Consider the following 27,915-nt stretch of genomic DNA (forward strand, 5'->3'; position numbering starts at 1 on the left):
CATGCGTGAGGCCCTCCCCCAGCGCTGCCATTGAGGGGCATTTACTCAGTGAGTACAAGAGGTTTGTTTGAAACAGACCGCAATGGAGAGATCAGCGCCCAGGAAAGGGAGGGAACAGCAGGCTCCTTCCAGCAGCACATCGGGATGTGAGCCTGGGACACAGAGGGAGCTCCGAGACCGGGATTGATTCGGGGTGAGTTCACAGGGAACCGGGGGCTGTGTAAGGTTTACTGCATTGTTTATACATTTATTGTATCAGTTGCTCCCGATGCGGTCTCCTCGACATTGGGGAGATTGGGCGCCTCCTGGCAGAGCCCTTTAGGCAACATCTCTGGGACACCCGCTCCAATCAATCACACCGCTCTGTGGCCCAACATTTCAACTCCCCCTCCCACTCTGCCGAGGACATGGAGATCCTGGGCCTCCTTCACCGCTGCTCCCTCACCACCAGACGCCTGGAGGAAGAACGCCTCATCTTCCGTCTGGGAACACTTCAACCCCAGGGCATCAATTTGGACTTAAAGTTTCCTCATTTCCCCTTCCCCCACCTCACCCGAGTTCCAGACTTCCATCAAGGCATTTATGTGGGGAGTTCCTGGACTAGGGGGGATAGGACAGTGTCGAGGTAGGTAGAGATGAGTTCAGTGGGGCAGGAGCATGCTGAGACAATGGGTCGGCCAGGGTGGTCAGGCTTGTGGACTTCCAGCTCAGCACTGTCCCCATGACTTGACAGCCTTGTCCTGCCTGCCTAGCTCCTTTGCCACCTATCCACTCCACCCTCTCCTCCCTGACCTATCACCTTCATCCCCTCCCACACTCACCCATTGTACTCTATGCTACTTTCTCCCCCCCCCCCCTCCTCTAGCTTATCTCTCCACGCTTCAGGCTTTTGTCCGAAACGTCGATTTCGCTGCACTTTGGATGCTGCCTGAACTGCTGTGCTCTTCCAGCACCTCTAATCCAGAATCTGGTTTCCAGCATCTGCAGTCATTGTTTTTAACCCGCTGTTTGTAAGAGGCCGAGCGGAGCAGGAACTGGTCCCGGAACTTGGAGTGAGCGGGTTGGGGGGAAGAGAGAGGCCTTTCTCGGGCTGTGTGTGGGCCTGCTGAGGGAGGCAGAGCGGGAAGAAGCTGCTGTGGGACATTCTTGTGGTTTTTAATCCCCTAAACACTGATGGGAATTCATTGTTTGGCTTCTGTTTCACGCTGTTTGTTGCGAATAGACATTGAAGTAAAGGACAGTAGAATCAAATGTGATAATCCTGTGAATTATCACATAAATATAGCCGGCACCGGATAAATGTCTGTAAGTATGTGAAATCGTTCCCAGTATTTGTTTTTCAACAGTTAGTGTATTGGGAGCTGGACATTGAACTGTGGAATCATATCATTTGTGGAGCTGTTAGTTTATTTTTATCTAAGTGAAATGTTTTAGAATTTGGGAAACAAAAAAAGACTGGAAGGTGCTCAGGACTCGAGTGGAACCAGGATCAGCTCTGTTCACCTCGCCCTGTTCCAAAACAAAGAATTATAATGATCAGACCCGTGGTTCTGTTTGATTTGCTGGCTTTTAATAAAAAAAATCTTAAGCATGAGGAACTGAATGTTACATTGATGTTGCCAATCACAGCTGATGTTGGTTTACAGGAGGTATCTCTTCGGTGTTCTTCCAGGCAAGTACTCAAAGGACCAAGACAATGTAATATTCCCTCAGTACAGAGCCAAGTGTGACCAGCTGCTTCGAACAAACAGCAGGTATGTTACTGCTGTCAGAGCAAAGAACATCCTTTCCACAGTCAAAGGGGACTGAATCAGACTCACATTGAGCTCCATTTCCAGATACGTTCAAAGTCAAACACCACCGATGAAATGGAAGTTTCTATCTATTTAATCTCTCTTCTAAATGCACTCTACCCAATTTCAATCAACTTGAATGAATCCTCATTCGAAATATATACTGCATTAAATCTGAAAATCGAACAGTACAGCACAGGAATGGGTCCTTCAGCCCATAACATAATGCAGAACATGCTGCCAAGTGAAATTAATCCCTTCTGCCTGCCCTTGGTCCATAGCCCCCCAGTTCTTGCATAATCATTTGCTTATCTAAAAGTCCTTTCAATACCCTTATCGTATCTGCCTCCATCTCCACCCCTGGCAATGTGTTCCACTCCTACCACTCTCTATGTTTAAAAGAAACTGCCCCATATGTCTCCTTTGAACTTTCCCCCCTCTCACCTTATATGCATGCCTGTTAGTTTTAAACATTTCAATTCTTGGAAAAAAGATTCTGACCATAAACCTTAACCATGCGTCTCAATTTTAGAGACTTCTGGATATAGGCTTGCTTGCTGAGCTGTAAGGTTTGCTTTCAGACAGTTCATCACCACACTAGGTACCATCAGTGAGCCTCCGGATGAAGCCCACTTTATATTTGTGTGTTCAGGTTTCCTTGGGAAGGTGACATCATTTCCTATGGTAACGTTGAGTCATAGAGATGTACAACACGGAAACGGACTCTGTGATCCAACTCGTCCACGACGACCAGATATCCCAACCCAATCTAATCCCACCTGCCAGCACCTGGTCCATATCCTTCCAAACCCTTCATTTTCATCTACCCATCCAGATGCCTTTTAAATGCTGCAATTGTACTAGCCTCCACCACTTCCTCTGGCAGCTAATTCCAGACATATACTACCCTCTGTGAAAACGTTGCCCCTTAAGTTTCTTTTATATCTTTCCCCTCTCATCCTAAACTTATGTCCTCTAGTTCTGGACTCCCCCAAACCAGGGAAAAGACTTTGTCTATTTATCTTATCCATGCCTCTCATGATTTTATAAAAATCTAAAAAGGTCACCCCTCAGCCTCCGATGCTCCAGGAAAAACGGCCCTAGACTATTCAGCCTCTCCCTATAACTCAAATCCTCCAACCCTGGCAACATCCTTGTAAATCATTTCTGAACCCTTTCAACTTTCACAGCATCTTTTGGATAGGAAGGAAACCAGAATTGCACACAATATTCCAACAGTGAGCTAACCAATGTCCTGTACAGCCGCAACATGATCTCCCATCTCCTGTACTCAACACTCTGACCAATAAAGGAAAGCATACCCAAACACTTTCAATATCCAATCTGCCTGCACTCCAAGGTCACTTTGTTCAGCAACACTCCCTAGGACCTTACCATTAAGTGTATAAGTCCTGCTAAGATTCGTTTTCCGAAAATGCAGCACCTCACATTTATCTGAATTAAATTCCACCCCTGCCAATTCTCAGCCCTTTGGCCCATCTGATCAAGATCCTGTTGTAATCTGAAGTAGTCTTCTTTGCTGTTCACTACACCTCCTATTTTGGTATCATCAGTAAATTTACTATCTATACCTCCTATCCAAATCATTTATATACATGACAACAAGTAGTAGACCCAGCACCGATCCTTGTGGCACTCCACTGGTCACAGACCTTCAGGCTGAAAAACAACCCTCCACCACCACCCTCTGTCTTCTACCTTTGTGCCAGTTCTGTATCCAAATAGAGAATTCTCCCTGTATTCCATGAAATCTAACCTTGCTCACCAGTCTCCCATGGGGAACCTTGTCGAATGCATTACTGAAGTCCATATAGATCACATCTACCGCTCTGCCCTCATCAATCCACTTTGTTGCTTCTTCAAAAACATCAGTCAAGTTTGTGAGACATAATTTAACATGCACAAAGCCATGTTGACTATCCCTAATTAGTCTTTGCCTTCCCTAATACAAGTACATCCTGTCCCTCAGGACTCACTCTAACAACATGCCCACCACCATTGTCAGGCCCACTGGTCTATAGGTACCTGGCTTACCCTTACCACCTTTCTTAAACAGTGGCACCACGTTAGCCAACCTCCATTCTTCCGGCACCTTACCTGTGACTATCAATGATACAATATCTCAGCAAGTAGGCCCAGCAATCACTTTCCTATCTTCCCACAGAGTTCTCGGGTACACCTGATCAGTCCGGGGGATTTATCTACTTTTGTGCGTTTCAAGACATCCAGCATTCCCTATACCCATGAGCCTTTCCTTTCACCCTCACAGGAATATACTTTGTCTGGACTCCGGTTCTCTTATTTCTGAAGGCTTCCCATTTTCCAGCCGGCCCTTTACCTGCAAACATTTGCTCCCAATCAGCTTTTGAAAGTTCTTGCCTAATACCATCAAAATTGGCCTTCCTCCAATTTAGAATTTCAACTTTTAGATCTGGTCTATCCTTTCCCATCACTATTTTATAACTAATAGTGGTATGGTCACTGGCCCCAAAGTCCTACCCCATTGACACCTCAGTCACCTGTTCTGCCTCATGTCCCAAGAGCAGGTCAAGTTTTGCACCTTCTCTCGTAGGTATATACACATACTGAATCAGAAAAGTTTTTTGTACACACTTAACAAATCCCTTTCCATCTAAACCCTTAACACTATGGCAGTCCCAGTCTATGTTTGGAAAGTTAAAATCCCCTACCATAACCACCCTATTATTGTTACAGGCAACTGAGATCTCCTTACAAATTTGTTTCCTACTTTCCCTCTGACTATTAGGAGGTCTATAATACAATCCCAATAAGGTGACCATCCCTTTCTTATTTCTCAGTTCTACCCAAATAACTTCCCTGGATGTATTTCCAAGAATATCCTCCATAGGTACAGCTGTAATACTATTCCTTATCAAAAATGCCACTCCCCCTCCTCTCTTGCCTCCCTTTCTGTCCTTCCTATAGCATTTGTATCCTGGAACAGTAAACTGTCAGTCCTGTCCATTCCTGTGTCACGTTTCTGTAGTTTCCTGTGGTGATGTCATTTCCTGTTCTTTTTCTCAGGGGGTGGTAAATGGGATCCAAGTCAATGTTTTTGTTGGCGGAGTTCCGGTTGGAATGCCATGCTTCTGGGAATTCTTGTTCATGTCCCTATTTGGCTTGTCCTAGGATGGCTGTGTTGTCACAGTCAAAGTGGTGTCCTTCCTCATCTGTATGTAAGGATACTAGTGAGAGTGGGTCATGTCATTTTTTGGTAAGTGATGTACATGTATCCGGCTGGCTAGTTTTTTGCCAGTTTGTCCAATGTAGTGGACTCATAAATAGAAAGCGGGCCATGCCACCGGTGCTTCATCCAGAGGCTCACTGATGATGTTTCCAAGTATGGTGACAAAACGTCTGAAAACGAACCTTCCAGCTCAATGAGCAAAGCTAGATCCAGAACCTCAACCTGAGCTACAAATCTTCTCAAAACTTTCTACACTTACATTACGCTTCCCCTCGATCGCAGCTGCTCAGAAGAAAATTACCCGGGTAATTCTAGCTTCTCTTTATAGTTTGTACCCTCAAATCTGGACATTCTGGCAAACCTCTTCTGCACCCTCCCTAAATCCTCCACATCTTTCCTGTAATGTGCCGACCACAAATGAATGCAATACTCTTCAGTTAAAAATCACACAACACCATTATAATCCAACAGGTTCATTTGGAAGTACGAGTTTACACAGCATTGCTCCTTCACAAGGTAGCTGTGAAACAGGATAATAAGACACAGAATTTATACCTAAAGATTACAGTTTCATGCAACTGAAATTATTTATTGAACAAACCTAGATTATTGTTCAGTGATTCATCTTTTAGAACGGGTTGCAGTTAATTAATATATACATCGTAGAACTTCTTTAAAGTCACATTGTCAAGATGACTTCAGGTTTTATTTTAAAAAGGGTGATATCTCAGCTCAGGCAATGTATTAAAGATGAGAGGTTAGAGTCTGACTGTATCCCAATCTTGAGTAAGACTGGTTCTATTTCCAAAGTAGGAATTTACAAAATATTACATGGATTGACTGTCTGCAGACTGAGCAAAATAGAATGTATCTGCAAATATAATTCTGCAAATGCAAATTCACCCCAGTCACTTATGTGTGAGTATATGTGAGAGTGTGTGCGCATGTGAGTGTGAGTGCATCTGAGAATGTGTGTATGCACATGCTTGGTAAAGTGTATGTGTATGTATGTGTGAGAGGAAGCGTGTGGAGGAGAGTGTGTGTACAGTGTACTGGGGACACCTGTAGTGTGACAGGAACCTGAGGTTCCAATTGAGGCTGTCCTCATGAGTTCTGGCAGCTAATTCCATTCCAGGAAGAATACTTTTAATGTTATAATCGAGGTGAACAAACAGACAATGCTGGCAGCTTGAACAACCATATCTGAAGTAGATAGTGAGTCCAGATATTGAAGGAAACATTTGAGCTATCAGTAACTGAGAAGGACAGAGTTAACTTTTTGTCACAATACTCTTAAGTACGGCCTAACCAAAGTCTTATAAAGCTGCAATGACATCCTGATGCTTGTACTCAATTCCCCGACCAATAAGGCAAGCATGCCATACGCCTTCCTCTAGATACCATCCTGTCTACTTGGGTGATCACATTCAGGGAGCTACAGACTTGAACCCAAAGATCCTTCTGTATGTCAAAGATGTTCAGAGTCCAGTCATTTACTGCATACCTTTCCATAACATTTGATCTCCCAATGTCCAGCATCTTACACTGTGCCAGATTAAACTCAATCTGCCATTCCTCTGTCCATATCTGCAACTGATCTATATCCCACTGTATCCTTTAAAAAGATTATATTAGATTGCCTACAATGTGGAAACAGACCATTCGGCCCCATCAGTCTGCACAGACCCTCCGAAGAGTAACCTACCCAGACCCATTTCTCTCTGACTAATGCACCTGACACTATGGGGCAATTTAGCATGGCCAATCCACCTGACCTGCACATCTTTTGGATTGAGAGAGGAAACTGGAGCACCTGGAGGAAACTCACGCAGGCACGGGGTGGACATGCAAACTCCACACAGACAGTTGCCTGAAGCTGGAATCGAACCCAGGTCCCTGGCACTGTGAGACTGCAGTGCCACCCACACATACAAGCTTTGGTACTACCTACAATTCCTACCCATTTTTATGTCATCGGTGTTTAGTAACAATAATTTTAATGTTACAACCAAGGCAAACAAATAGCTGATGCGATTACTTTGAACAACCATAAGTAGATGTTGAGTACAGATGTTGAAAGAAACATTTCAGCTATCAGTAACTGAGAATGACAATTAATCTTTTGTCACATACCTAGACACAGCAATCAAATAATATGAATTCCGAAGGCACATTCTGTGTCAAAGCCTGACAGAGAGAATGATTAATGTGTAGGTACGTAACCACACATCCATTCCCCACCCCACGCACACACTCACACTCTCTCTCTGACTTATGATGCGTTTCAAAAACATACACTATCCTGACACACGTTACAATGTCTAACAGTTCCATTGAAATTGGGAGTAACAGAAAATGTTCCAAACAAAATGATTTCTCCCCACAGATCCCTTGTCAGAGAGGCCTACAACACAGAATCAGGCCCTTCAAAATCTTTGAGTCTGCACCGACCAGAAACAACCAGCTAACAATTTTCATCCTGATCAGCCAGCATCTATTTGCATAATTGTATCATGGTAGCAGAGGAGCTGCCATCCCCATCTTTATCACAACATCATTCTCCATTTCTTCATGTTGTAGTAGAAAACTTTGTTTTTTTCTGTTTCAAGAGTGTGGTGCTGGAAAAGCAGAGCAGGTCAGCCAGGAAAATCAAAGTTTCTGGCAAAAGCCCTTCATCAGGAATGAGGCTGGGAGTCTCGGAGGTGGAGAGATAAATTGGAGGGAATTGGGGCTGGTGGGAATTTAGCTGACAGTGCAACAGGTGGATGGAGGTGGTGGTAAAGGTGATAGGTCAGAGTGGAGGGTGGTGCAGATAGGTGGGAAGGAAGACGGACAGATCATGACAGGTCATGAGGACAGTGCTGAGCTGGAAGTTTGGAACTGGGGTAAGGTGAGGAATGGGAAATGAGGAAACTGGTGAAGTCCACATCAATGCCATGGAGTTGGAGGGTCCTGAGGTGGAAGATGATGTGTTCTTCCTCCAGGCATCGGGTGGTAAGGGAATGGTGATGGAGGAGGCCCAGGACCTGCATTCCTCAGCAGTGGGAAGGGCAGTTGAAATGTTGGGCCATGGTGCAGTGTGGTTGGTAGTGTAGGTGTCTCGGAGATATTCTCTGAAGCACTCTGCAAATCGGCGTCTTGTCTCCCCAATGTTGAAGAGATTGCATTGGGAGCAGCGGATACAGTAAATGGCGTGTGGAAGTGCAGATGAACTTTATGGCCTTCTGGCTGAGCAGGTCGATGGATGTGGAAGTCTCCTTTGGGTCCTTGGATGAAGGTGACGGGGGAGGTGTGGGTGCAGGTTTTGCAATTCCTGCTGTGGCAGGGGAAGATGTCGGGAGGGAAGGGTGTTGTTGGGCACACCAGGGCAGGACATATACTGTTCATAGTACAAGTCTAGGGACTGTTTCCAAACAAAGAGACCTTGGTGTGGAGGTTGATTGTTCCTTGAATGTGGCATTGCAGCTAGACACGGTGGTGAAGAAGGTGTTTGGCATGCTTGCCTTCACTGAATAGAGCTCTGACGACAGCAGTTGGGACATCATGTTACAGCTGTACAGGATGTTGGTGAGGCCACTTTTGGAATACTATGCAATTCTGGTCAGCCCGCTGTAGAAATTTCTTCAGCTAGAAAGGGCACAGAAAAGATTGACAAAGATGTTACCAAGATTGCAGGTTTGAATTATAAGGAGAAGCTGCAGGAGCTGGGAGCTTTTCTCCCCTGGAGCGTTGGAAGCTGAGGGGTGGCCTTATGGATGTTATAAAATCACGAGAGGAAAATAGGTATGGTTTTTTCCCCAAGGTAGGGGTGTCGAAAACTAGTGGGAATAGGTTTAAGGTTAGAGGGGAAAGATTAAAAAGGGACCTGACAGGCAAATTTCTCACACAGAGGGCAGTGCGTATATGGAATGAGCTGCCAGAGGAAGTGGTAGAGGCAGGTACAATTACAACATTTAAAAGACATTTGGAAAGGTCCGTGGATAAGAAAGGTTGAGAGAGATATAGGCCAAATGCAGACAAATGGGTCTAGTTGAGTTTGGGAAACCTTGTCAGCTTGGGCGAGTTGGGCTGAAGGGCCTGTTTCCATGCTGTATGACTCTTTGAAAATGGATGAGAATAACAATCTTTGCTTGAAAGACAACCAGTGTACAGCAGGAGCAATGAATATTTGGGTTCATTATACAGACCAATTTCTCTTAACAAGGCATGTGATTGGTGCCAAGCCGAAAACTGACCCTGACAAATGTTATTTCTCTGTAGTCTGAACAGAATGTAGCCATCTCTGCCAAAGTGGGAAGTGGATGCAATTCCGAAATGTCCTTGAACCAATCGACCTGCTCAGCCAGAAGGCCATAAAGCATTTGCACAGGGTGAGGAGGGCAGATTTCATTCCCTAAAGGACAATCACAAACAGGAACAGGAGAAGGCCATTCAGCCCCTCAACACTGCTCAGCCATTCAATAGCATTGTGGCTGATACACCATTCCTCACGCTCATTTTCCCGCAGTTAAGATGTCATCCTCAATTCCCCGCTTAAAAATGTGTTGCTGGAAAAGCGCAGCAGGTCAGGCAGCATCAAAGGGGCAGGAGAATCGACGTTTTGGGCATAACTCCTCGACTGATCAAGAATCTATCCATCCCAGTCTTCAACCTGCTCCTGTCTCTACACACAGCTCTCTGTGGCAAGGAGTTCCAAAGACTCCCAACTCAGAGAAGAAATTCCTCCTCACCTCAGTCTTCAATTTTGAACCAGATGGTTGTTTGTTCCTGACAACAGTCATCATTAGAGTCTTAACTCCAGATCTGTTTCTGTCTAAAATTGAATTCCACATCCACCACCTGCCACAGCAAGATTCAAATTCACATCTACAGGGCATACCCTGGGGAGATGTAAACATAGGATTTTGCTTCCCCATTATTTCAGAAACTGAAAGTGAATCTCATCAAAATTGAGACCGGAATAAATTGCCCCACCATTGAGCTAAACATTAATGTCCCCAGAATCCATACATTCAGTGTGCATTCAGCCCATCCAGTCTGTCCCAAGCCAGTGAAGAGGATCCCACCCCGACCCTGATCCTATCCCCATAACCCTGCATTAACCATGGACGTTCCCCCTAACCTGCACATCATAGAATCCTGCAGCTCAGAAGCAGGCCTTTCAGCCCATTGGGTCCATACCCTGACCCACTGAATAGCATCCGACCCAGACCCACCACCTCTCCAATCCCTGTAACCCTGCATTTCCAATGACTATCCCTTCTAACCTGCATAACTCTCACACTATGGTCAACTTAGCAAGGCTAATCCATCCAAACTGTGCATCTTTGGACTGTGGGAGGAAACCGGAACACCCGCAGAAAACCCATGCAGAGAAGGGGAGGATGTGCAAACTCCCAATAGACAATCACTTGAGGCTGGAATTGTTCCTGGGTCCCTGGTGCTGCGAGGAAGCAATGCTAACCACTGAGCCACCCAATGTTTTTGCCATTGGCCATGGAGGCGTTGGTTAGCTGAGTTGGTTTACAATATATAATCAGGCTGACAGCATGTGGTTCAATTGCTGCTGTAGCTGAGATTGCTGTGAACGATCATGCCCTGTGTCTTAGATGTGGTGACCCTCAGATTAAACCATAAAACAGTTGTTGCTTTTTCTCTCTTTGTCTCCCCCACACCTCTCTCTCTCTCTAATGAGAGAATGGTGACTTTACATTAACTGCCTGCCAAAAACATAACTCTGCTGATTAAAAATTAACTGCCCTCTTTTTCACTGCAAAAAAAACTTACGTATTTCCTTCCTGCTGCACTATTAGAGTGAGCTGTAAATGAAAGAACGGTACATATCTAAATGAATTGGGAGAGGATGCACAGGGAGATTTACCAGCATATTCCCTGAGGGGGTGGAGAGTTTCAGTGATTGAGAGAGATTAGACAGACTGGGGTTGTTGGCCTTACAGCAGAGTAGATTGAAAGAGAGGGACATAGAAAACGATGAGGGGTGAAGATAGGGTAGGCAGGAAGAAACCTTCTCCCCTTGACAGAGAATGGGGGAGGGGCATAGATTGAAGATAAGGGCCAGGAGGTTTCAACGGGATGTGGGGAAAATCTGGAAGTCACTGCCTGTAAGGGTGAGAGAGGCAGAAACCATCATCACATTGAAGGAGGATTTAGATGAGCACTCTGGATACCAAGACTATGGGACCAAGTACTAGGGAAATGGGATTAGAGAATAGTGAGGTGGTTGTTTCTGACCAGCACAGACTCAATGGGCCTTTTTCTGGGCTGTAGACCTTTCGAAATTATGACTAACTCACTTTGAGATTTGTATTCTACATCCAAGATACCATCTAATGTGATTTTATACATTTCATGTTCAAAGATGAGGGGTTTGTCTTCAAAAGACATATTTAACAGTTAAGGCCAATATGCTCTGGAGTTGAGAGGATTAAGGGAGATCCAACTGAGGGATATAGGGTGGTAAAGGAGGTGGTATTGACAAAGGAGACAGAGAGGATGTTTCCTCTGGTGTGAAAATTTAGAATGAGAGGGTCATTATTTCAGGAGAAGGGAGTAGAATAGATTGAAACGAGAGATATTGAAAAATGTTGTGGTTCTGTTCGCCGAGCTGGGAATTTGTGTTGCGGACATTTGGTCCCCTGTCTAGGTGACATCCTCAGTGCTTGGGAGCCTCCTGTGAAGCGCTTCTGTGATGTTTCCTCCGGCATTTATAGTGACTTGTATCTGCCGCTTCCGGTTGTCAGTTCCAGCCGACCGCTGCAGTGGCCGGTATATTGGGTCCAGGTCGATGTGCTTATTGATTTGAATCAGTGGATGAGTGCCATTCCTCTAGGAATTCCCTGGCTGTTCTCTGTTTGGCTTGTCCTATAATAGTAGTGTTGTCCCAGTCAAACTCATGTTGCTTGTCATCTGAGTGTGTGGCTACTAAGGATAGCTGGTCGTGTCGTTTCGTGGCTAGTTGGTGTTCATGGATACGGATCATTAGCTGGCTTCCTGTTTGTCCTATGTAGTGTTTGTGCAGTCCTTGCATGGGATTTTGTACACTACATTGGTTTTGTTCATGCTGGGTATTGGGTCCTTCATCCTGGTGAGTTATTGACCGAGAGTGGCTGTTGGTTTGTGTGCTTTTATGAGTCCTAGTGGTCGCAGTATGGCTGTCAGTTCAGAAATCTTTTTGATGTACGGTAGTGTGGCTAGTCCTTTGGGTTCTGGCATGTCCTCATTCCGTTGTCTTTCCCTTAGGCATCTGTTGATGAAATTGCGGGGGTATCTGTTTTTGGCGAATACATTGTATAGGTGTTCTTCTTCCTCTTTTTGCTGTTCTGGTGTACTGCAGTGTGTTGTGGCCCTTTTGAATGATATCTTGATGCAACTTCTTTTGTGTGTGTTGGGTGGTTGCTTTCCTAGTTTAGGACTTGGTTTGTGTGTGTGGCTTTCCTGTATACCTTTGTGGTGAATTCTCCGTTCGGTGTTCTCTGTACCATCACGTCTAGGAATAGGAGTTGGTTGTCCTTTTCTTCCTCTCTATTGAATCAGATCCCTGTGAGTGTGGCATTGATGATCTGGTGTGTGTTCTCTATTTCTGTCAAGCACTGAGGATGTCACCTAGACAGGGGATGAAACGTCTGCAACACAAATTCCCAGCTCGGCGAACAGAACTACAACAACGAGCACCCGAGCTACAAATCTTCTCCCAAACTTTGAATGTTGAGAAATGGCTTCTCTCCAAGGCAGAGGGGGTGAAAATCTCTGGGAATTCACTTCCCAGTATGTGGGTGCAAGTCGGGACACTAAATAAGTTGAAGGAGGGGACAGACAGATTATTAATCAATGAGGGGTTAAAGGGGGGGGGGGGGGGCAGGAAACTGCAGTGAGGCTGGGATGAGATTAGTCACAGCCATAAGGAATAAGGGACGCAGGCTCCAGAGGGCCCCTAGCCCGTATGTTCTATTGGTCGTCCAGTTGCCTGCACATGCACAGAAAGCTCTGATTCTGAGGAACTAAACTGTGTGACGCATCACAGGCCATTAGTCACTGAGTAGCCAAGACCACAAGATATAGCAGCCATTCGGCCCATCAAGCCTGCCCTGCCATTCTGGCATGGCTGATATTTTTCTTAACCACATTCTCCTGCCTTCTCTCCATAACGGTTGATCCTCCTACTGATCAAGAACCTATCTATCTCTGTCTTAAAGACATAATGACAATCATCGGCAATAATGAGTTCCACAGATTCCCTACTGTCTGGCTGAAGAAATTCCTCCCCATCTCAGTTCAAAAGGGAGTTCGCTTCACTCTGAGGGTGTGCTTTCGGGTCCTAGTCACTCCTACCCATGGAAACATCTCCATGTCCACTTTATCCGAGCCTCTCAGTATTCTCCAAATTCAACCAGGTTCTCCCTCATCCTTCTAAACGCAATAGAGTCCAGGCTCCGAGTCCTCAACCTCTCCTCATATGACAAGTTCTTCATCCCTGGGATTTTTCTTGTGAACCCCTTCTGGACACCTTCCAAGTTCAGCACATCCTTCCTTAGATAAGGGACCCAAAACTGCTCACATTGTTCCAAACGTAGTCAGACCAGAGCTTGATACAGCCTCAGCAGTACATCCCTGCTCTTGTATTTCGGGTGGCACAGTGGTTAGCACTGCTGCCTCACAGCGCCAGAGACCCGGGTTCAATTCCCACCTCAGGCGACTGACTATGTGGAGTTTGCACATTCTCCCTGTGTCTGCGTGGGTTTCCTCCGGGTGCTCCGGTTTCTTCCCACAGTCCAAAAATGTGCAGGTTAGGTGAATTGGCCATGCTAAATTACCCATAGTGTTAGGTGAAGGGGTAAATGTAGGGGAATGGGTCTTGGTGGGTTGCACTTCGGCGGGTCGGTGTGGACTTGTTGGGCCAAAGGGCCTGTTTCCACACTGTAAGTAATCTATTCTACACCTCCCAAAATGAATGCGAATGTTACATTTGCCTTCCTCACTGCCAACTGAACCTGCCTGTTAATGTGAAGAGAAAACCGAACTCTGACTCCCAAGATCCTTTGTGCTTCAGATTTCCAAAACCTTTCCCCATTTAGGAAACAGTCTCTGTCTCTGTTCTTCCTACTAAAGTACACAACTTCCCACTTTCCCACATTGTATTCCATCTGCCATTTCATTGCCCACTCTCCCAGTCTGTCCAAATCCTTCTGCAGCTTCCCCACTTCCTCGATACTACCTGTCCTTCCACCTATCTTTGTATCACTGAAGAAACACTCAGGGCAATGCAATAGCAATGCTCCTCATGTGAATGATGCTAGACCCAGAGCAAATGGCTTCGTGCCCCAAAGACCAAGGCCAGAAGGGACCACTCTTAGACATTAAGCTGTTGTACTGGGGCAATCAACAGATTCATGTCCCAGGACCTAAAATTTAGGCATCCCATCAAAACAAGATGAAAGGAAAAGCAATTAGCCATCAGTGTAACATTCCCTCTTCCAATTCACATTGCCTTGTTGTTAATTTTGTTGACATAGATGGAAGATGTTTATGATTTAATTGATTGCAAACACTATCAATTATTAACAAATTCAAATTATGTAAAAAGATTTTAAAAGCTTGGGTATCATCGCTCCATGCTATAAGCAAAGGAAACACTAGAGAGTCATAGAGAGGTACAGCTCGGAAGCAGACCCTTAGGTCCAACCCGTCCATGCCGACCAGATATCCCAAACCCAAACTAGTCCCACCTGCCAGCACCTGGCCCATATCCCTCCAAACCATTCCTATTCATATACCCATCCAGACACCTTTTAAATATTGCAATTGTACTAGCCTCCACCACTTCCTTTGGTAGCTTATTCCATACACATTCCACCCTCTGCGTGAAAAAGTTACCCCTTAGGCCTCTTTTATATCTTTCCCTTCTCACCATAAACCTATACCCTCCTGTTCTGGACTCCTCCACCGCAGGGAAAAGACTTTGTCTATTTATCCTATCCATGCCTCTCATGATTTTGTAAACCTCTATAATATCACCCCCGAGCATCTGACGCTCTAGAGAAAACAGCCCTAGCCTATTCAACCTCTCCCTATAGCTCAAATCCACCAACCCGTGCAAGATCCTTGTAAATCTTTTCCGAACCCTTTCAAGTTTCACAACATCTTTCCGATAGGAAGGAGACCAAAATTGCACACAATTTTCCAAAAATGGCCTAACCAATGTCCTGTACAGCAACAACATGACCTCCCAACTCCTGTACTCAATACTCAAAGAAAACATACAAAACCTTTTCTTCACTATCCTATTTACCGGTGATTCCACTTTCAAGAAGCTATGAACATGCACTCCAAGATCTCTTTATTCAGCAACACTTCTCAGGACCTTACCATTAAGTGTATAAGTCCTGCTAAGATTTGCTTTCACAAAATACAACACCTCACATTTAGCTTTCTCAGTCCATTGGTCCATCTGATCAAGATCCCATTGTAATCAGAGATAACCTTCTTCGCTGTCCAGTATACCTTCCATTTTAGTGTCATCTGCAAACCTACTAACTATACCTCTTATGCTCACATCCAATCATTTATATAAATGACAAACAGTAGTGAACCTAGTGCCGATCCTTGTGGCACTCCACTGGTCACGGGCCTCCAGTCTGAAAAATAACTCTCCACCACCACCCTCTGTCTTCCACCTTTGAGCCAGTTCTGTATCCAAATGGCTAGTTCTCCCTGTAATCCATGAGATCTAACCTTGATAACCAGTCCCCCATGGGGAACCTTGTCAAATACCTTACTGAAATCCATATAGATCGAATTTACTGCTCTGCCCTCATCAATCCTCTTTGTTACTTCTTCAAAAAACTCAATCAAGTTCATGAGACATGGTTTCCCATGCACAAAGCTATGTTGACTATCTGTAATCAGTCCTGCCTTTTCAAATACATGTATATCCTGTCCCTCAGGATTCCCCCCAACAACTTGCCCCACACCGATGTCAGGCTCACTGGTCTATAGATCCCTGGCTTGTCCTTACCATCTTTCTTATACAGTTGCACCACGTTCGCCAACCTCCAGTCTTCAGTACACCACATGTGACTATTGACGATACAAATATCTCAGCAAGAGGCCCAGCAATCACTTCTCTAGATTCCCACAGAGTTCGAGGGTACACCTGATCAGGTCCTGGGGACCTGCCAATTTTATGCATTTCATGACATCCAACATTTCCTCCTCTGTAATATGGACATTTTTCAAGATGTCACCATCTATTTCCCTACATTCAATACCTTCCATGTCTTTTTATATAGTAAATACTGATGCAAAATACTCATTTAGTATCTCTCCCATCTCAAGCAGCTCTACACAAAGGCTGCCTTGCTGATCTTTGAGGACCCCAATTCTCTCCCTAGTTACCCTTTTGTCCTTAATGTACATTAAAAACCCTTTGGATTCACCTGAACACTATTTGCCAAAGCTATCTCATGTCCCCTTTTTGCCGTCCTGATTTCTCTCTTAAGTATACTCTGACTGCCCTTATACTCTCCTAAGGATTCACTCGATCTATCCTGTGTATGTCCGACATATGCTTCCTTCTTTTTCTTAACCAAAACCTCAATTTCTTCAGTCATCCATCATTCCCTATACCTATCAGCCTGTACTTCACCCTAACAGGCATATACTTTCACTGGAATCTCATTATCTCAGTTCTGAAGGCTTCCCATTTTTCAGCTGTCCCTTTACCTGCGAACATCTGCGCCCAGTCAGCTTTTGAAAGTTCTTGCCGTATGCCATCAAAATTGGCCTTCTTCACTAGCGATGTTTAAACGTGGCTGGGATTTAGAGGATTAAGATAAACTAGAGAAAATCTCCACTTTCACTGAAACAGAAATGTTATGAAAGTATATATATATATATATACACACTGTATCCTTTACCAGCATTTTTATTTTTGAGATGGTGAAAACTGAGTACACCAAACTGCTATCCATTTTGGAGTCATCTATAATCAAGAAACAATAAGCAAAATGAACCGAAAGGTTAGAGATCAGAATGTCAAACCAACAGCAAACGATGCCTCAAAATTAAATACGGAGTGATAAGTAAGGTCACAGCCCCAAACCTGCAGGAATACAAACCTAAGCTATTGGCTGTTTGTTGACAATAGAGTCATAGAGATGTACAGCATGGAAACAGACCCATTGGTCCATGCCGACCAGGTGTTTGAACCCAATCTAGTCCTATCTGCCAGCACCCAGCCCATATCCCTCCAAACCCTTCCTATTCGTATATCCATCCAAATGCCTTTTAAATGTTGCAATTGTACCAGCCTTACCACATCCTCTGGCAGCTCATTCCATACCCATACCACCCTCTGTGTGAAAAGGTTACCACATAGGTCTATTTTATATCTTTCCCCTCTCACCCTAAACCTATGCCCTCTAGTTCTGGACTCCCCAACCCCAGGGAAAAGACTTTGCCTATTTACCTTGTCCATGCCCCTCATGATTTTGTAAACCTCTATAAAGGTCACCCCTCAACCTCCGGAACTCCAGGGAAAACAGCCCCAGCCTGTTCAGCCTCTCCCTATAGCTCAAATCCTCCAACCCTGGCAACATCCTTGTAAATCTTTTCTGAACCCTTTCAAGTTTCATAACATTTTTCCAATAGGAAAGAGACCAGAATTGCACACAATATTCCAACAGTGGACTAACCAATGTCCTGTACAGCTGCAACATGACCTCCCAACTCCTGTACTCAATACTCTGACCAATAAAAGAAAGCATACCAAACGTTTACTTCACGATCCTATCTACCTGCGACTCTACTTTCAAGGAGCTATGAACCTGCACTCCAAGGTCTCTTTGTTCAGCAACACTCCCTAGGACCTTACCATTAAGTCTGTAAGTCCTGCTAAGATTTGCTTTCCCAAAATGCAGCACCTCACATTTGTCACTTCTCAGCCCATTGGCCCATCTGGTTAAGATCCTGTTATAATTTGAGATAACCCTCTTCGCTGTCCACTACAATTTTGGTGTCATCAGCAAACTTACTAACTGTACCTCTGATGCTCACATCCAAATAATTTGTGTGAATGACAAAAGTTAGTGGACCCAGCACCAATCCTTGTGGCACTCCACTGGTCACAAGCCTCCAGTCTGTAAAACAAACCTCCACCACCACCCAACTTTGAGCCAGTATCCAAATGGCTAGTTCTCCCTGTATTCCGTGAGATCTAACCTTGCTAACCAGTCTCCCATTTGGACCCTTGTTGAACACCTTACAGAAGCCCATATATATCATATCTACCGCTATTCCCTTATCAATCCTGTTTGTTATTCTTCAAAAAATGCAATCAAGTTTGTGAGACATGATTTCCCACGCACAAAGCCATGATGACTATCCCTAATCAGTCCTTGCCTTTCCAAATACATGTACATCTTGTCCCTCAGGATTCCCTCTAACAACTTGCCCACCACTGATGTCAGGCTCACTGGTCTATAGTTTTCTGGGTTGACCTTACCACCTTTCTTAAACAGTGGTATCACGTTAGCCAGCCTCCAGTCTTCCGGCACCTCACTTGTGACTATCGATGAAACAAAAATCTCAGCAAGAGGCCCAGCAATCACTTCTCTAGCTTCCTACAAGTTCTATGGTATACTTGATCATCTCCTGGGGATTTATCCATCTTTATGCATTTCAAAACATCCAGCACTTCGTCCTCTGTAATATGGACATTTTGCAAGGAGTCACTATCTATTTCCCTACATTCTGTATCTTCCATATCCTTTTCCACAGTAAATACTGATGCTAAATTCTGGTTGAGTATCTCTCCCATATTCTGCGGCTCCACACAAAGGTCGCCTTGCTTATCTTTGAGGGGCCCTATTCTCTCCCTAGTTACCCTTTTGTCTTTATTGTATTTGTAAAAGCCCTTTGGATTCACCTTAACACTATTTGCCAAAGCCACTTTATGTCCCCTTTTTGCCCTCCTGATTTCTCTCTTAAGTATACTCCTACTGCCTTTGTACTCTCTTGAGGATTCTCTCAATCTATTCTGTCTATACCTTACACATGCTTCCTTCTTTTTCTTAACCAAACTGTCAATTTCTTTAGTCATCCAGCATTCCCTATACCTACCAGCCTTTCCTTTCACCCTAACAGGAATATACTTTCTCTGGATTCTCGTTATCTCATTTTCCAGCCTCCCCTTTACCTGCGAACATCTGCCCCCAATCAGCTTTTGAAAGTTTTTGCCTAATACCTTAAAAATTTGCCTTTCTACAATATAGAACCTCAACTTTTAGATCTGGTCTATCCTTTTCCACCACTATGCACGCTGGCCCCCAAAGTGTTCCCCCACTGACACCACAGTCACCTGCCCCGCCTTATTTCCCAACAATAGGTACATCCACATACTGAATCAGAAAATGTTTTTGCACACGCTTAACAAATTCCTCTCCATCTAAACCCTTAACACTATGGCAGTCCCAGTCTATGTTTGGAAAGTTAAAATCCCCTACCATAACCACCCTATTATTCTTACAGATAGCTGAGATCTCCTTACAAGTTTGTTTCTCAATATCCCTCTGACTACTGGGGGGTCTATAATACAATCCCAATAAGGTGATCATCCCTTTCTTATTTCTCAGTTCCACCCAAATAACTTCTCTGGATGTATTTCCAGGAATATCCTCCCTCAGAACAGCTGTAATGCTATCCCTTATCAAAAATGCCACTCCCCCTCCTCTCTTGCCTCCCTTTCTGTCCTTTCTGTAGCATTTGTATCCTGGAATATATTAAGCTGCCAGTCCTACTCATCCCTGAGCTATGTTTCTGCAATTGCTATGATATCCTAGTCCCATGTCCCTAACCATGCCCTGAGTTCATCTGCCTTCCCTCTTAGGCCCCGTGCATTGAAATAAATGCAGTTTCATTTATTAGTCCTTGTCCCTGCCTGCCCTGACTGTTTGACTCTCTTCTGTTCCCAACTGTACCAGTCATAGATTGATCTCTTTTGCCACTACCTCCCTCTACTAAAGACCATTTTTTGCTCCTTAACAATCTACAGACCCAGAAAATAACACCGTCTTATTCCTCTACAAAACACTGGCCCAGGTTAGATTAATAATTACAGCTTATATTTTAAGTTTAACCAAGAGACGTATCTCAATAAACATGTAATCAAGAAATAACCCACTCTACTCAGTACTGCAGACTTCCTTTAGGCCACTTAAAACAATTAACTTATCTGATTCTGTGCTATGAACTTCGCCCAAACAGTTCCTCCAAAATCAGTTGTGAATTTCACTGTTGGTTCATTTTCCCAGATGCACTCCAATGTCCAGCGATACATGAATTCAAACAGCAAAGGCAGTACTGTGCAGGTTCACTCTGGTGACAGTTTCTTTCTTTCTCTCGCCTGCACTGACCTCACCATGTGCTTCCTTTATCTGTTTTCCTCCCTTTTAAAACTACCATTGTTTTGACTTTTTTTGCCCAAAGTTCCAAAACAATGCAACAGCATATAAAAGTAATTGCTGCTCCTGGAATTTGAGGAAATCACCTCCAGCACCTAAAATACCTCAAAAGGAGCAGCTGTTTCAGCCAGAAACTTTTCCCGTCCTCCATCTTGGATTACCCAGAATCCCACTCTTTCAAAGCAGTTCACAAACCAGGTGAATCAATAACATTGAATGTGTATTTTGCATCAACAGTCACGACAATTTTGTGCCTACCTTCCCAGAACAAGCTCACATAGGGAAGGTGGAGGCCCTGGGATAATTTACAATTTAAAAAAAACTATTTTTCACTCATGTTACATGGGCATCACCCACTGGGCCCAGTGTTTATTGCCCAACTCATCCCTAGTTGCCCCCTTGAGAAGGTGGGGATTAGCTGCTTTCTTGAACTGCTGCAGTCCCTGTGCTGTAAATAGGAGGGAATTCCAGGATTTTGACCCAATGACACTGAAGGAACAGTTATATTTCCATGTCAGGACACTGAGTGGCCGGAGAATTAGGGCCAGACTGCCAGGAGAGATGCTAGCAAGTACTACTATGCACAAAGGCTGGAAGAAGTTTGGAACTCTCTTCCACAAACAGCAGGCATTGCTGAAGCAGTTGTTAGTTTTAAATCTGAAAGATAAATTTTTTGTTCGGCAAAATTATTAAGGGGAATAGGGGCCAAAGGCAGTCAGGTCGCAGATCAGCCATTGATTGGTGGAACAGATTCAAGGGGCTGAATGGCCTCCTCCTGCTCCTTTACACGAATATTCCACATTAATAATCATGGAAACCCCTGCAGTTACAAAGTAGCATTTCCACACACCGGAGCAATTAGTGATTTCAAATAGAAACTGAAAGTCCAAGTATTTTATTTTTACACATCCCAGATCCCCACCATCCTCTGGGTGAAACAATCCTAAAATCCCTCTCTAAAACCTCTTACCCATCACTTTAAAATGACTCTCATCTAAGACAAACCCTTCATCTCTGGAAATGATTGAGTGAACCTCTTCTGACCTGCTTCTGTCCTCAAGTAAATTGATCAAAATTGTACCAGTCTCTTCTCAGAAGACGAACCTTTCATCTTGGCAATCAATTCAGTGAATCTCCTCTGAAGTCCCCCCAATTCAACTACATCCCTCCTCAAGTAAGGGGTCCAAAACTGTTTGCAGTAATCCGGATGTAGAAACCGCCACACATTGTCCAGTTGCAGTAATACTTCCCTACTTCCATACTCCATCCTTTACGCAATAAATGCCTTATGACCCGCTCTAGCTGTACACTACTTCTGAGATTCATGCACAAGAACATCCTCATCCCTTTGCACCAAAACAATTTGAATTTTCTCTCCCATTCAGATGACAACTTGCTTTATTCAATTCTTCCGACTACAATGGACTCCCTCATCACTGATGGGACTGAACAACGTTCAGTTCAGTGTCTAACGGAAATTGAGATTGTGTCCTCGATTTGAACTGTTGTGCTTTAGATTTGCAAATGAGTCAGACACAATGGGTCCATTTGCTCCAATTTGTCTAACAAATGTAAAATTGCTGGGTTTGCACCCCAGAGTGATTTCCAGCCCATTTGGACAGTGATTGAATACTGTTCGAAGTTGCTAACCATCTCACTAATTTACCTGTGTCGCCGGGAACTGCTCGAAGAATCAGCTAGAGAAAATAAGAGAGGAAGAACATGGGAAAGTTTTACTGTAAATATTCAGCTTCACCTGCTGGCAAATGAATCTGGATTTTTTGACTGATGCGCAAGCAACAATTATTCCAATTTTAACCTTTAGTTTATATCTGTGCTGACATTCCTCTGAACACATTACTTTGTATGTCTCCCCAAGTAATTCCATCTGCCACTTGTTCAGCCTGCCCACAACCTCACAAAGCACATTCCCACATAGTGTTTTATTATTTGTTTTTTTAAATTCACTTGCGGATTGTGGCAATCACTGACTGGGCTGAGAATTTATTATCTATCCCTCGTTGGCCTCTTGAGAAGGAGGTAGTGAGCTGCCTCCTTGAACCACTGCAGTCCCTGTGCTGTAGGTAGACCCACAATACCATTAGAGAGGGAATTCCAGGATGTTGACCCAGCAACACTAAATGAACAGCTAATATATTTCCAAGTTGGGATGGTGAGTGGCTGAAGGGGAAACTTACAGGAGGTGGTTTACTCATGTAACTGCTGTCCTTGCCTTTCGAGATGGAAGTGGTTGTGCGTTTGGAAGGTGCTACCTGAGAACTTTTGGTGAATGTCTGCAGTGAATCTCAGGTGGTACACACTGCTGCTACTGAGCACGGGTGGTGGAGAGAGTGGATGGTGTGGATGTGGTGCCAGTTAAGCAGGGGCTGTGTTGTCCCTGGATGGTGTTCGGCTTCTCAAGTGTTGCTTACAAGGTGCACTGAAGAAGTATGTGAGTGAGTGTGTCAATGTATGTGCGCGCATGTAAAAATTTGTGTGAGTGTCAATGAGAATGTGTATCTCTCTCTCACACACACATGCACACCTTCATACTGTCACCCAAACACCCTCCCACTTATACTCTCTCATACACACACCCTCATATGCTCTATGTGAGCAACATTAGTTTGAAACCCGAGTGGAGCAAGATCGCCAGGGTTACCTGCCAGAGCGTTTCACCCACCTTGTTTCTTGTTCTGGAATTTAATTGGAAGCAATGTGATGAGAGAGAGGATCAGAAACATTGGGACAATGAGTACTGCCATCTCAGTGCTGTGTGCCTGTGCTGTATTCAGAGAGGGATTTCCTGTCAATAACATCATTCCTTCAGCAAACATCAACCCCAGTGTTCCCTGTTGCTCTGACTCCCTGCCAACACCCATCCATTTGGAGGGATACCCTTGTGTCTGTGAAATTCACTCCAAACCCTCACCATCGCAGTGACATTACTGTTTCTGTGCAGCCTCTCATTAACAACACCAATCCAACCCAGACTATTTGATGCTAAACTCAAAAGATCACTCTGCATCCACTCTCTCTAAATTGTTGACTGAAAATTATTGTCCCTCATTTTCACTGCCTAGATATATCAAGGCAAAACTTTCCTGTGTCATCCACATGTCAGTGGCAGCTGGGCCATTCACAGAGAAGCATCGGAAATATCATCGGGAGGAGGCCATTTGGCCCCTCCAGCCTGCTCCGCCCATTCAAGGGGATCATGGCTGATCACCCAACTTCGTCCTGTGCCTCCCCGCACTCTCCTTTCGCCCCAAAGACCTCTATCCAACTCCTTCCTGAACAACATTCAGTGTTCTGGCCCTGACTGCTTTCTGTGGCAGAGAATTCCACAGGCTTCCCACTCTCTGGGTAAAGAGATTTCTCCCCATCTCAGACTTGTCGCATCTCCTTCAGAAAGTGACCCCCTGGTTCTCGACTCTCCACCTGGCACTGGGAACACCCTCCCTGTGTTAATTCTATCTTGTCCTTGTTCAAACTTAATAGATTTCTTAATTCTCTCTTAATTCTTCTCAACCCCAGTCACTAATCGAGCTAACCGATCCAGTCTCTCTCCACCTGTCAGTCCTACTATCCCAGGAATCGCTCTGGGAAACCTTTACTGCACTCCCTCCACTGGTACAATGTCCTTCCTCAGATACGGTTACGCCAAACTGCACACAGGTCTCCAGGGTGTGGTCGTACCCTGTCCAATTGTGGCAAGCCATCCCTGCTCCAGGACTTGAAACATCTCTCTGTGAAGGTCTCCCTTATCTAAGCAAGGCTGTTATACATTTTCTCTCTCTGCGTTTTTCCAGCACTCTGTGTTTAAAACCTAAAACATTAACTCTGTCTCTCTCTCTCTCCACAGACGCTGCTAGACCTGCTGAGTGCCTGAAGCAATTTTTAGAGTGTTCATGTCAACTCTTGAGTTGCACCCCAGTGAAGAACGAGCACGGATCATGGATGAAGAATGGATTACCTGGCACTGTGAGACAGATGGAATTACTGGTCACATTAAATATTATTCCACTGGGACCCCTGTTGATCACGAGACACGGGTACCGGCCTTGGCATTTGGACTGGAAGGATTCAATGTCCTGTCTGAGCTCGAGTTGTAATCCCCACGAGCATTATTTAAGGCTTTCTGTTGAAAGTACCATTGAAAGTAGGGTCCAGTACCTCGGCTCAAAACACATTCTGGAACGAGACAACTCCCAATCAGAACCTCCATTTTATTGGCTCTGGGGGTGAGGAAAACCCCAGCAACAGGAACTGGAAGAAACAGATAAAGAGGAAATAACAGATCGGATGCTGAAATTGTCTTTTTTTACAGATGTTATCTTCGATGACAGGATAATAATTGATGGAAAGGAGAAATAAAACAAGCGAGATTTCACATTATCATAAAGTCTCCCTATGTTGTAAAATCTACACTGCGAAAGATTTGTATTAACTACAGATGGCCAAATCATCCAACCATTGCCTCTCTATATTCAATTATGTTACCATCATTGTCCCCACCCTCTTCCCATGATCAACCTCCTGGTGGTAACCGTCACTGTCCCCAACCTATTCAAACCCTCTTCCCATGATCAACATCCTAGGGGTTACCATCACAATCTCCACCTCCACACCACTATCAACATCCTGAAGGTTACTATCACTACCCCCACACTCTTCCCACTATCAACATCTTGACAGTTACTGTTGGGAAAGTTGACTTGTTTTGCCTGGAAGCCATTTTCCTAATCCGGCTGAGAAATCATTTTGCGTCTCCAGAACATTGCTGGCTGTGCATTCCTTACTCTTAGGTAATGTGAAAGGTAACTCCCCACATCCATTCGAGACACCACCCACGCCCTCCACCTCCTCCAAGACTTCCCTTTCCCTGGCCCCGAACGCCTCATCTTCACCATGGATATCCAATCCCTCTACACCTCCATCCGCCATGTCCAGGGCCTCCAAGCCCTCCGTTTTTTTCCTCTCCAGACGTCCCCAACAGTACCCTTCCACCGCCACTCTCATTCGTTTGGCCGAACTGGTCCTCACCCTTAACAATTTCTCCTTTGAATCCTCCCACTTCCTCCAGACCAAAGGGGTAGCCATGGGCACATGTATGGGCCCCAGCTATGCCTGTCTCTTTGTTGGCTATGTAGAACAGTTGATCTTCCGTAATTACACCGGCATCACTCCCCACCTCTTCCTCCGCTACATTGATGACTGCATTGGCGCCACCTCGTGCTCCCGCGAGGAGGTTGAGCAATTCATCAACACATTCCACCCTGACCTTAAGTTTACCTGGACCATCTCTGACACCTCCCTCCCCTTCCTGGACCTCTCCATCTCCATTAATGATGACCGACTTGACACCAACATTTTTTACAAACCCACCGACTCCCACAGCTACCTGGATTACACCTCTTCCCACCCTACCTCTTGCAAAAATGCCATCCCGTATTCCCAATTCCTCCGCCTCTGCCGGATCTGCTACCAGGAGGACCATTTCCACCACAGAACACACCAGATGGCCTCCTTCTTTAGAGACCGCAATTTCCCTTCCCACGTGGTTAAAGATGCCCTCTAACGCATCTCGTCTACATCCCGCACCTCCTCCCTCAGACCCCACCCCTCCAACCGTAACAAGGACAGAACGCCCCCGGTGCTCACCTTCCACCCTACCAACCTTCGCATAAACCAAATCATCCGCCGACATTTCAGCCACCTCCAAACAGACTCCACTACCAGGGATATATTTCCCTCCCCACCCCTTTCCACCTTCCACAAAGACCATTCCCTCCGTGACTACCTGGTCAGATCCACGCCCCAAACAACCCACCCTCCAATCCTGGCACTTTCCCCTGCCACCGCAGGAACTGTAAAACCTGCGCCCACACCTCCTCCCTCACCTCTATCCAAGGCCCTAAAGGAGCCTTCCACATCCATCAACGTTTTATTTGCACATCCACTAATATCATTTATTGTATCCATTGCTCCTGATGCGGTCTCCTCTACATTGGGGAGACTTGGTGCCTCCTAGCAGAGCGCTGTAGGGAACATCTCCAGGACACCCGCACCAATCAACCACACCACCCCATGGCCCAACATTTCAACTCCCCCTCCCACTCTGCCAAGGACATGGAGGTCCTGGGCCTCCTTCACCACCACTCCCTCACCACCAGACACCTGGAGGAAGAACGCCTCATCTTCCGCCTCGGAACACTTCAACCCCAGGGCATCAATGTGGACTTCAACAGTTTCCTCCTTGACCTATCACCTTAATCACCTTCCCCACTCACCCATTGTACTCTATGCTACTTGCTCCCCACCCCCACCCTCCTCTAGCTTATCCCTCCACGCTTCAGGCTCATTGCCTTTATTCCTGATGAAGGGCTTTTGCCCAAAACGTCGATTTCGAAGCTACTTGGATGCTGCCTGAACTGCTGTGCTCTTCCAGCACCACTAATCCAGAATCTGGTTTCCAGCATCTGCAGTCATTGTTTTTACCAATGTGAAAGGTAGGCCTTATCTTCCTAAGTTGTCAAGTTAGTGTTTTTCCCACTTTGATGAATAATCAGGACAGGCTGTAGAACGAGTCAAGCGGACACAGATTTGTCAATTAGTCCCACTTCCTTTACGAGTTATTGCCACATCACGGTCATTCAGCTAATTAGGGACATCTCTGCTTAGTGTTAGTAATTTGTGGAAATACTTGTGGAATACATAATGGTGCTTAGTTTTGACCCTAATGACTAACCTCTAATTTAGTACCAAACTGTGTAATCAACGATCAGCCCCTGTCTGCTTTCTCTATATAATTCTGTAGTATCCTGATGTACATCAGAAAAGCACCGAGCCACAGTTAGGATGGTGAATTCCTCATGATATATCATGGAATAAACTAATCAGTTCCCAAGGTCTGAGTCTCAAGAGTTTTCTTCAACAGTTACCATCATTGTGCTCATCCCCATGATCTACATCCTGGGGGTTACGGTCACTGTCCCCACCTGTACCCCACTGTCAACATCCTCGGGGTTACCATCACTGTCCCCATCCCTCCTATCAGCATCCTGGGGGTTACTGTCACTGTCCCCATCCCCACCATCAACATCCTGGGGGTTACCATCACTGTCCCCATCCCCACTATCATCATCTTGGGAGTTACTGTCACTGTCCTCACCCCTACCCCACTGTAAACATCCTAGGGGTTACCATCACTGTCCCCATCCCCACTATCAACATCCTGGGGGTTACTGTTACTGTCCCCACCCCTACCCTACTGTCAATATCCTTGGGGTTACCATTACTGTCCCCATCCCCAATATCAACATCCTGAGGGTTACCATCACTGTCCCCAATCCCACCGCATTAGGAATATCTTTGATGTTACCATCAGCCTCCCTCAGCTCGTATTGTCTAACTT

General features: G+C 45.1%; 1 long non-coding RNA gene across 1 annotated transcript; it reads left to right on the forward strand.

Annotated features, from left to right (window-relative positions):
• On the forward strand, positions 1 to 27,408 carry LOC140470772 (uncharacterized). The gene is made up of 3 exons (XR_011956674.1): positions 1 to 193; positions 1,647 to 1,754; positions 24,364 to 27,408. It is a non-coding gene; the product is annotated as an uncharacterized lncRNA (long non-coding RNA).
• Positions 27,409 to 27,915: the final 507 nt, after the last annotated feature.

This window comes from Chiloscyllium punctatum, chromosome 52, assembly GCF_047496795.1.
Source record: "Chiloscyllium punctatum isolate Juve2018m chromosome 52, sChiPun1.3, whole genome shotgun sequence".
Taxonomy (NCBI): Eukaryota; Metazoa; Chordata; class Chondrichthyes; order Orectolobiformes; family Hemiscylliidae; genus Chiloscyllium; species Chiloscyllium punctatum.